Below are 11,880 nucleotides of genomic sequence, written 5' to 3'. Positions count from 1 at the left end.
ACGGTTTGATTTAGGAGTTTGCGTGAATCCTAGTTTCTGAAACTGAAGCCTCCAGAGCTTATTTTAGACTCCTCTGGAAAAACAAACCACAGATTTGGAAAATAAAAATAAAACGGATCAGAAACTAAAAATGTTTCCCACGTTTTGTTTTTTATTTTACGTTTTTGTTTTTTGGTAAAATGAGACTTTGGGAGCCTCTTCTCACGCCCAGGTGTCTCTACACTTTTTGCAGCGTGCACACACTCACCCCTATCAACACTCTGCCTCCCCCCTCCTCCCTCAGACTCCCCCTTCCTCCCCCTCCTCCACCAAAAGAACCGGAGCTGGGAAACACACACCGTGCATGCGTAAACCCAAATCCCCGCCGCTCCGAATATTTACACTCCTCCGATTCAAATATTTGCCCCTTCGGCGTCTCCCAAACTGTTTACATCCCGGTGCACAGGAAAATAAACAGAGCAGAGGCGATCCGGAGGGCACGCGGACACGGCCGGGACACGCGGAGGTGATTCTCTTGCCGGAGACGAGCCGCGGCTTCGTGCGTAAAAGACGCACCGGAGAGGCGTAAAAACACGGAGCCGCGGAGCTTCCAGGAGGGTTCGAGCCGAGATTTTACTTTCCTCCGGGTGGAGCAGAAATTAGCAGCAGCACAAAGTGAGCCGAGCCGAGCCGAGTCAGGGCACGAAACCTGGAAAAAGACGAAGAATTAAAAACTAAAAGCAAAAGTCACCAACAGGTTATTTTCACTGGAAACAAAACTAGTCATAATAAAATAATTTAAACGATGATTCCAGTTGGATTTATTTCACTTTTTATTTAAATAAAACGTCTGAAAGCTTCAACACGTTTCGCCTCGTTGGTCTGAAGCACAAAACACGTTTAATTTACATTTAAGGGTTTTTAAAAATCAAAACCTGACATGAGATGCTATTTAATTTCCACATTTAAGAATAAAAATAAAGACATTTTGCTGCGGGTTTTACAGGCTGATCTGGGTTTGATTTGATTTTATTCACACTGAGTGGATTCAGATTTAAGGCCAAACAGAAAGCGGCTCCAAAGCTGCGAAAATAAATAGAAATGCTTTAAATGTTCACTTATTTCTATTAAATAAAACCCAAACATGCACAAAACACCCCAGTATTTATTATTTACGGCAGCTGGATGTTTCTCTGTTTGGTGTCAAAGTTTCCTGCAGCTTCTGTGGCACAAAAAGCCCAAACCCAGCACGGATCAGACCGTTTTACTGGTGCGGAAATTCAGGGAAATCTTATCTGGTTTATTTCATTCATGCAGATATTTTCTACTACTGGAGTCTCCAGTCAGCTGCTTCCCACTCAGGCAGCTTCACTGAAATCCAGTTTGTTTCTGACTCAGCAGCTAAAATTAGAGGATTTAAAATAAAATGAAAAACACGGAGGGTTTTACTTCATCTGAGGATAAATATGAAATATATTCTGTTGTGGAGTCACCTGCAAACACAGAGGTGTGAATTCTCGGGACGTCGTTCCACCTTAAACCGTTTAACGGAGACAGCTGATTTAACACGTTTAAGGTGGAATGAGAGACTCGCTGTCAGATTTTTATTATTTGACATCAAGTAGAAGAAAAACAGCTGATCCAAAAAACAAACAAACCGCGCAACCCGCAGCGCAGAAGTCAGAAAATCCTCCAGAAACGTTTCCTGAGGTTTCAGCGGAGCTTCTGGAGGAGCCGTGGAGCCGCTTTACGCACCGGAGCAGCGACCTGAGCCGGTGGAGATCCAGCCGGAGCCGCAGAAAAACGGCTCCGAGGCAACCTGCACCGGCTCCTGGTCGCTGCTGACCAGAGATTTATAAATTAATCTATACATTAATTCATAAAAACTGGCTTAAATGCTGAAATGAGGCTGAAATTTATCACGAAGATTTATTTTGTGAAGCTTTGGACTCATCGTGGAGGTCAAATAAACAGAAAATATCTGATTAAATCAACTCTCACGTTAGTTTTCTTATTTTAAAATGTTTTAACGGCATCCTGCATGAATATTTAGCTCATTTGATTACATTAAAGTGGGTTTATGTCATATTTCCTTCTAATTATCTTCTAAAATGTGCCTTTTATATGTGATTTTAGTTATTGTCACTAAGCTGCCTGCAGACGGTTCCATCTTGTGCTTTGGGTTTTCTGGAGCTTCCATCCCTCATTCAGCTGCTGGTACACATATTTTTATTTAATGTTGATGCAGGGAGGGTTCAGTTTGTTGCTCAGGAGCTCCTCGGCAGCAGAAACGCCGCAGCTCTCCGCGGGTTTTTTCTCTTTTGTTGGTGCGTAAAAGCGAACATGTTTGGAGAGTCGGTTCCGTGCGTCACGCTGCTGGTGGAGCTTTAGGATGTTTGTTTTGCGGCTCCCCGGTGACTCCCGGTGAACCGAACATACTGGTTGTTTACTGTTGTTGTTGTTTTTGCTCGGGAAGCTGCGGATGTGAGTCTGGACCGACGCGCCGCTCCGCGTTTCCGTGTTTGTGTCTGAACGTGTTGAGGTAAATCCTGCTAGTGTCTGTGGGGCTGCGAGACTCTGCAGCATCCAAACAGACCTGAGGAGGAGGAGGAGGAGGAGCTGCAGGAAAAACCTCCATCAGACACAAACCTGCTGCTTTTGTGCTTCTGAGCTTCAGGATTTTAGAGAACCGAGCCGGACTGAGCAGCAGGTGGATGGAGGAAGATTCTGAGAAAAGAAAAAGAAGGAGATGTGCAGAAATAAAAGTCTTAAACCTCTGTTGAAGAGAAGAAAGCTCAGAGGCTCAAACCGAAGCAGACTTCATGAATTTTAGAGGCTCCAATCTGAGATTTATCCAAAAACAAACTGAACCTGACGCGCTGATTTTACCTGAAAGTCAAAATAAAAATCTATAGAGAAAAGCAGCTGGTTTGTGGATCTGATCAGCTGTTTTCTCCTCATAGATCCTCGCTGCTGCTGGATCTGCTCTCATGTGGAAGTTGTTTTGGATAAAAGTGTTTGATAAATGAAACTGTAGATTGTAGCGGCACAAAATCAGCTAAAACTTCAACTCAAAACTGACAAACATTCACATTTTCAGTACAAATGATGACAGAAAGGCTGATTAACTGCAGACACTTCAAACTAAATTGAACCAGACATTTTTTTTCTGCATTTTAAAACTCAACTTAAACTCACATGCATAAAGGAAAATATTCAAATAATCAGACACCAAATCAAAACAAACGAGCCTCCGTTCACTTTTTAATTTTAGAGCTTCACTCTCTGCAGCTAAAACATCAGGATTAAATATCAAGCCTGACTCCATTCATTTAATCTGGATTTTAAAGATTCACTAAAATGTTCGTAGATGGAAACAAAAACCTGAAATCAAACCAAACAAATGTTCAGTGCAGCAGAAACGAACTGACTGACTAAGAAGACTTAAAAAAACACCAAACCAGACTCTGTTCAGGTTTTTCTGCATTTTAAAACTCAACTTAAACACAAATGTGCAAACAGATGTTCCAATAAATCCAAACCAGCCTCCATTCATTTTTCTCTGAATTTTAGAGCTCCACTCTGAAAATTGAGTCCAACTCACTTAATTTAATTTGGAATTTAATGATGAAAAAAAGATGAAATGACTCAATTTGTTTTATTCTGAGTCTGAAAACAACATAAACAGACAAATCTGCAGTGAGGAGCCCACAGGAAGTTTGAATCTTTATCTGAACATCCAGGGGACGTCATGGTCAAACCAAACCAGACTCCAGTTTATTTTTCCTGAATTTTAGAGCTTCATTCTTGTCTCTTGTTTAAGCAGCACAAATCTGGGATTAAAAACCAAACCTGAGAAGCTGGTTGATGAATAAATTCAACAACAAACGACAGAAAGATTCAAACCTGCAGCAGGAAGGAAAACAGGCCGACTGACAACAGAAAACTATTAAAACAACCAAAACATGAAGACGTTCAAATGGAAACAAACCAGACTCCGTTTAAGCTTTCCTGTATTTTAGCGCTGACTAAACTGCACCAGAATCCGTTTATTATCTCGGAGATTCATCAGTTTATGAGCAGACAATTGAAAATAAATGAAAAACACAAGAACATCAGATCTGCAGCCAGAAGAAGCAGAAAAACACGAAGCAACAACAGAGAAGTTAAATAAAACCAAACATCTTAAAACAACTTAAACACACAAATCTGCTCCGTGGACCATCGGATGGACTGAATGTCTCTGTTTTTGGTCGAAACCAGAGTCAGTTTAGAGAACAAAAGAACCCAAAGAACCTTAAAAACGCAGCTGGAACTCATTAAAAACAACAGGAACATACAGAACAACCTGTCCAGCTTCACTACAACTCCTGGATTCAATCTAAGAACCACTAAAACCTGTTTAGAACCTTCAGAACCTTAACAACCATTCTGAAGCTCTTGAGGAACCCCTAAAAGTCAAACCACACCTTTAGCTCCTTCAAAAAGCTACAAAACTTTCCTAAACCTTGTAGATCCATTTATTAGCTCCAAAGAAGATCCTAAAACATCTTAAAGAACCTAAAGAACCCCAGAAATGCTGCAGAAATTCATTTATAAACAACAGGAACGTAGATAACAACCCATGGATTCAACCTAAGAACCACTGAAACCTCTTCAGAACTTCTAGAACCCTAAAACATCTTGATAAACCCCTAAATGACCAAAGAACATGTATCTCCTTCAAAAAGCTCGAGAACTTCCTTAAACCTCTTGGATCCTTTGTTTTTTTTTTTGCTCCAAAGAAGATTCCTAAAACCTCTTCAAGAACCAAAAGAACTCTTAAAACGGCCGTTGAAATCCACGTAAAAACAACAAGAACAACATAGAACTCATTAAGAAGCTCTCAGGCTTCATTAAAACCCTGAATTCAGCCTAAGAACCACGGAAACCCCTTCAGAACCTCTGGAACCCTACAGAAAACGTCTTGACAAACCCCTAAATGACAAATGAACACCTTTAGATCCTTCAAAACGCTCTAGAACTTTCTTAAACTTCTTGGATCCTTTTTATTGACTCCAAAGAAGATCCTGAAATATTGTAAAGAACCAGAAGAACCGCTAGAACCCAGTCATAAGACCTTAGAACTCTGGAGAACCCAACAAACCTCCTTAAAGACTACAGGAACCTTCATGTTTGTTAGGGTTCAGGTGTTTGTCTTCATTTCTAAGGACCCAAGATGTTTAAGGAAGTTCTAGAGCTCTCTGAAGGATCTAAAGATGAACATCGGGGATTTCGGGGTTTGTCAAGACATTTTCTATGTGGTTCTAGCAGTTCTGCAAAGGTTTCAGTGATTCTTAAGTTGAATCCAGGAGTTCTAATTAAGCCTAAGATCGTCTTAATGGGTTCTGTGTTCTTAATGTTGTTCTTGTTTATACAGGGGTTTCAACTGCCTTTTTAGGGTTCTGTAGGTTCTTGAAGATGCTTTAGGGGTGTTCTTTAGAGCTAATAAATAGGATCTGCAAGGTGTAAGGAAGTTCTAGAACCCTTTGAAGGATCTAAAGGTGTTCAGTCATATAAGGGAATGTCAAGAATTTAAAGAGGTTTTCTATTGGGTTCTAGAAGTTCTGAAGAGGTTTCAGTGGTTCTTGAGTTGAACCCAGGAGTTTTAGTAAAGCTCAAGATCGTCCTCATGACTTCTAAAGGTTATTAAATATGTTCAGAAATGGGTTCTAGCAGCCATACGTGGTTCTTTGGGTTCTAAAGGAGGCTTTGCTGTTAATAAGTGGGGTCATAGTGGTCTAAGGACGTTCCAGGACTTCTGAAGGAACAGAAATGTGATTTCAAGGTCATTAAGGGGTTCCTCAAGACGTTCTAGGAGTTCTAAACGAGTTTCAAAACTAAGAATTCTGGAGTTGTCAGGGTGCATCTGATGGGGTTTAAGGAAGGGAGTTTGTTGGTCCTAAAGGGTTCCTGGAGGTTCTAGCTGACCAGGAAGGGTGACTACAGGGTCCTCTAGGAGTTCTTAAGGGTTCTCTTTCCGTTTTAAAGGAGGTCCCAGTGGATCCTAATGAGGGAAATTTAGATGTCATTGTGAAGTTTCAGGGATTTTTAAGGTGGTTCTAGCATTTGTTGTAGAATTTTAAGGTGGTTCAAGGAATTCCTCAAGGTTTTAATTGGTTCCAGGACATTTCAAAGGGTATTTTTATTTACTGATGAGGAGATCTTAAGTGGGTTCCTGGAGACTGGTGATTCTTAACGAGGTTCCAGAAGCTCTAAAGACATTTTGAAACATTTAAAGGGGGTTTATTGATTCTCAGTGGAGGATTATTGGAAGGTTTGGGTTTAATGGGGTTCCTAAAGGGTTCTATAGGCGTTATTTAGAGGTTCTCTGGGGGGCATAGGTGTTTTAATAGGGTTCCTAAAGGGTTCTGTAGATGTTATTAAGGGTGTTTCAGGGTTTCTTTGGGGGTTGTCAGGTTGTTAAGATGGTTCCTGAAGGTTCCAGTTGCCCTGAAGGTTTACAAGGATTAAGGGGTATTAAGGGCATCTTTATTATTTTGTTCCAACACGTTCTCCGGCCAGAGAACCCCGTGACCTTTGACCTCTGTGACCTTTGACCTGTTCTGAGGTGGAACCAACGACTGACTAAACCCTGAAGGTTCCTTAAACGGAACATAGAACAGAATGGTTGTTGGTCTACAGAACGTTCTGTTGGGTTTTTGTGAGAACTTTAGAGAACCTCAGCGTTTCTGTGGGAGGACTGACGGCGCCCCCCGACGGCAGGAAGCGGAAGTGCAGCAGACTGAAGGTTCTATGTTCCTGTTTGTTCTTCAGCCTTTCAGTGATTTAAAAAAGAACCTCAGATTTATCTGATAAAAAGATTCAAAACAAACTTCTGATTTTATTTCAAACATTAAATAAATATTAAAACCTGGAAAAAGATTTAATATTAAACTGATCTGAAGTCACTTTATTTAGATCTTAATGTTTTAAATTAAATTAAATCTTCACATTTATTTTTTACACAATAATCTAATTATGAATATTTTCAGTATTTTAGTACCATTTTACGAATAAATATGATTTTGTTTTGGCTTAAATCGCCTTTAAGCGTCTTTTATTGTGAAGCTTATTTAAAGAGGAAAACATTTTAAACTTCATCTGCAGCCTTTAATTAAAAACAGACTAAAAAGAAACAGATTTCTCTTCAAATATCGGAGTTTTCGGTGGTAAAGTGAAGAAGACACTGGAGATGATTTTATTTTAGCCCGTATTTCACTGATTTTAAATCTTATTCCAGAAAAAAGAACATTTTAAAAAATCATCTTTGTGCCGCAAAACGGGCGACACGTTTTTAATTTACGGGATTTTAATCGCAGAAATCTTAAATTTCAATTAACTTAATGAGGAAAAAAAAGCTGAACCGAGGCACGAAATCTTTAGTTTACTGCTTTTAATGTTATTTTTTTATTCTGTCTGATTAGTTGTGTATTTTTGCGGTGGGTTTTTGCGTTTCGTTTCGTTTTTTACCGTATTTTCTATATTTTTGCGGCCCCTTGTGCGTCTTTTCGACGTTTCATTCTATGTTTTTGCAGTTTATCTGTATTTTCTGTGTTTTTTTGCGTCTTTCTCCGGTTGGCTGGTGGAGAAAAGCTGCTTCCAGTCTGCAGGAGTAAACTGGTTGAACTGGTGGAGTCTGGGATCTCCTGCTGCTTTTCTGTTTTTCTGTTTTCTGTCTCCGTGAGCTGAATGTTGAGGCCAGAATCAACCCGAGCTGCAGCTCACAAAGAAAAGAAAAGAAAAGAAAAGAGAATCTGCAGCTCAGGAACCTTTTTATTCAAACTGAGGCTGAAATCTGAATTTAAAGCTTCGATTCAAACTGAAAATGTTCAGAATTAAAGAAATGTTCACAGTTTAAACAGAAAACACTCAAAAATAACTGAATTTAACTGAAGACTCCAAGATAGAATGATTATTACTTTATAATTTACTGCAAGGTTAAAATATGAACTTTATTTCCCCGTTTCAGGCCTAAACTTTAATTTTATTAAATCAAAAACATCTATTTTATTTCCGGATGGATTAAAGCTGCTTGTAAATGTTTTTGGGAGTTCTTATCAAACATTAGCAGGGTTCTTTAGAGGTTCTCCTGTGGGTTCCTCAGCGGTTTACTGATGATTAAGGTTCCCTCCTCCTGGTCTAAACAGTATTAATTAGAAATGTGCTCAAAATATTTTACAAAGTAACGAGTTTAATTCACGCGTTTTTATACATTTGTAGTTTCTAGGAGTTCTCATGAAAACAGCTGCAGGGTTCTTCAGAGGTTCTGGTTCTCTGTGGAGTTAAAATCAGGGTTCTTATCGGTTTATTGATTATTAATTGTTCCTTTCTCCGTGTTTTAGGTCCAAATATTTATTTGATTACTAAACTAAAAATGTTCCCAAAAGAATAAAAACTGATTTCATTCACACATTTGAGAACATCTGATTGTAGAGATTCTTATGAAACATTTACAGGGTTCTGTAGGTTCGTAGATGACAAAAAGGTTCCTTTGTTTGGTTCTGGAGGTTCTGTGCCGATTTCAGAGGCTTAAAACGAGGTTCTACTTATTGTCTTGTTTTAGGTCTAAACAGTATTTTACTGCCTTTACTTCCTCATTGTTTAATTAAAAGTGTTCTCAAAAGTATAAAAATTGATTTAATTTTCATGTTTTTATGTTTGAGAACATTTTGGTTCTTATAAAAACTTTTATTGGGTTCTCTGCTGTAAACAGGATTTTAGAGCCTTAATTTTAACTTCAAAGTGGATTTATAATAAAAAAAACGTTCTCAAAATAAACAGATTTAATTTAGGTTCTAATTAAAGCTGTTCTACATTCTGAGTTCTTTTGGTTCTTCAAGGAGATGGAATGAAGTTCTGGAGCTTCACGTTTAATCTTTGTTTTTGTTTTAATCTAAATTCTGAACCGAAAATCAGCTTTTTCACTCAAATGTTTTCATAAATCTATAAATGGTTTAAATTCAAACTGTTTTTATGCTTTTGAGAAGATATCGATTAAAAAAAATCTGAAAATAAAACGGAAATATTTGAATAATTTACAAAATAAAACGAATTTCTTTGTGAATTTTAGTTGGTTCAGTTCGATCTTTAATTTAAATGTTGATAAACTGGATTTAGAGCTTCAGGAGAAATAAAAATAAAATCCTCTGATCTGCAGATTAAACCTTCTGTCGGTTTGAAGCCTCAGATGAACGGAACCGGAGGAACCGGAGGAGCATTAATGCACCGACAGCGACACCGTGAGGCCGAACGGAGGAACTGCAGAGAACCGGAGAGGAGAACTGGGTGCAGCAGAGAAACGTCCTCAGGTTACCGTGATTTACCGGAAGATGAAATGAGGTTTAACGTGATCGGTGAGGCTGATTGGATTAATGTGGAAAATGTCAACTTTAAACTCTTGTTTCATTTTTTATTCATTCAGTCCAGAGTTTCTGCAGCAGAAGTTTTAGTTTTTTATTGAACAGATTTTATTCTCATTAGATGTTCCAGAAATCAGACTGCTGGAGAAAAATTTAAACTCCTCAGAGACCGGAGAGAATACACGGAGAAATAAAAAAATAAATTAAAAAATCTGCAAACATATTTATAAAACTCTCCAAAATGTAAAAAGTGTAAAATGGCAAAAACAAATCACCACAAATGTGAAGAAAAAATTCAGAAATAATAATTAAATGTCTCAAAAATGTTTGACATTTATTAAGAAATTGTAAAACAAAGAATAAAATCTGAAAAAAATCTTAAGAAAATATTCAAAAATAATCAAGAAAATATTCCTGGAAACTGTCTTTTTGTGGTATGTTCACTATTTTAGCGGTGGTTTGGTGTTTTGTGGTGATTTTGCACCACTCTGTGCTGATTGTGTCTTTTCTTTTTAAATTTAGCCCTTTTGTGGTCATTTGTCATGTTTCGGGGGAGATTTTGGGTCTTTTTGTGGTTTATTCACCTCTTTTCGTGCTGATTTTGTTTTGTTGTGGTAACTTTGACCCTCAGTCGGTGATTTGGTTTCTTTTTGAGGGAATTTTCCAGCTTTTTTTTGTCATCTTTGTTGCAGGTTCTAGCAGAACTCGGATGTTTCTCCTAAACGTCACGGTTCTACCTGCTGGACTGATGGAGTTCTGAAAAAGTCCATAAAGAGTGATGAATGTGGACCAACTCTATGGAAACATTCACAGTCTGAAGGGAGAACTCTGATCATGGATGAACAATCAGCTGATCAGACTGATTGATCCTCCTGCAGCTCTGATCAGCCTCAGTGACCTCAGCACTGATCAGTATTCAGTCACAGATCCATTAATCAATACTCTGATGTCAGAACTCCAGCAGACTCCGGCTAAAGGAAGATGAAACATGATGGAATGAAACCTGGAAACGTGGTCAGGAATCAATACGATCAATAAGTCGGTCCTGAGGTTCAGCAGACGGAGGAGTCGAGACGTCGGAGGTTTCCTGAACGCCTCTCACACTCTCCAAGCCTTTTAATCCTGCTAATGATCCGTATTGATCGACTGAAAGCCGATGAGTCTGAAGATGTTTGGAGCCAGAAATAAAAAGATTCTTTCAGAGAAACTGCTTGGCTGTGGATCATCAGGTTTGAAAGGAGCAGAGATGGAGCCACAGAACAACCGTTCCCAGATCAGCGCCTCATTACAGCTCATCTAAACATCATCTGGACCAAAAACCGACTGAAAGATCAAACTATTAGAGGATTTAAAGTGAAGAAAACCAAAAGCCACCGAAGGATCAGAGAGAAGAAACATCAGAATAATCAGGTTTTTAACGTTCAGACGGTCCTTGAACTACACACGTGGCGTAGAATTCCAGATGTGAGCTCAGAAACGTTCTAGTTCATCACCTGAATTTTCCATCATAACCGCCTTTGTCTCAAAATCTGCATTTTCTTCTTCCATAGACGAGCAGTCCTGAGTTTGGACGCACCCGCTCACATCTGGTTCTTTATTTCAGGATTATTTCCATTCTAGATTCTCACTGAAGGCATCAAACTATGAATGAACACATCTGGAATTATGGAAGAAACATGTTTTAGGTTCTTCAAACGATTCAATCTGAATAAAAAAATGACTCAAAATGTGTCCAAAATAACTTTAACAAGTTGAAAATGACTCATAACCTCTCAAAACTACTCAGTGTTCCAACACGTGCTAAAATGATTCTAAACGACCGAAAATAAGCCCAAAACTGGTTAAATCTTGTTGGAAATGACCTGAAATTTGTTTTTAGGTCCCAAAAACCTCAAAATGTGTCCAAAATAAAGTCAAACTGTGTCCTTAAAGAACAACTTTCTCTAAATGACCCAAATTCTATAAAAAGGCAAAAACGTCCAAAATTCACAGAAAATTTGTCCAAAATGACTCAAAATTAGACTTAACGTCATAAATGTTCTAAATATGGCCAGCCTTTAGTTCTGTTTCTCTTTTGAAAAGAAAATCTCCAAAATTAACATTTATCAACTACACAGTTTAAAAACAGAAACAAACATCAGATTTCAAACTTTTCCTTTAATCAATGAAGGAAAATTCAACAAACTGAAAAATATTTAATCATCGCTGGATTACAAAATATTATAAAATAAAAACATAAAAAACTAAAATCAGGGCTGATAATGAGACAACTTTGGCAACAAGTAGAAGTTTAATGAATTAGAATATAAATCTGATTTTTCTATTGTTTTTCTTCTATTTTTAATTTATAACTGAATAAATTCAACTTTTATCAGGATTTTAATCATTTATCTTTATTTTTGACATTTTACTTCAGAATTATTTCTTTATCTGTGATTATTTCAAACCTTTTATCTTCATCTTTAGAGTGAAAAAGTCTTTAGAAGATGTAAAAAGTTAA

Source organism: Acanthochromis polyacanthus, chromosome 1 (assembly GCF_021347895.1).
Source record: "Acanthochromis polyacanthus isolate Apoly-LR-REF ecotype Palm Island chromosome 1, KAUST_Apoly_ChrSc, whole genome shotgun sequence".
In the NCBI taxonomy this organism is placed as follows: Eukaryota; Metazoa; Chordata; class Actinopteri; family Pomacentridae; genus Acanthochromis; species Acanthochromis polyacanthus.
The sequence above is the reverse complement of the archived record's forward strand: the minus strand, read 5'-3'. Positions refer to the sequence as shown.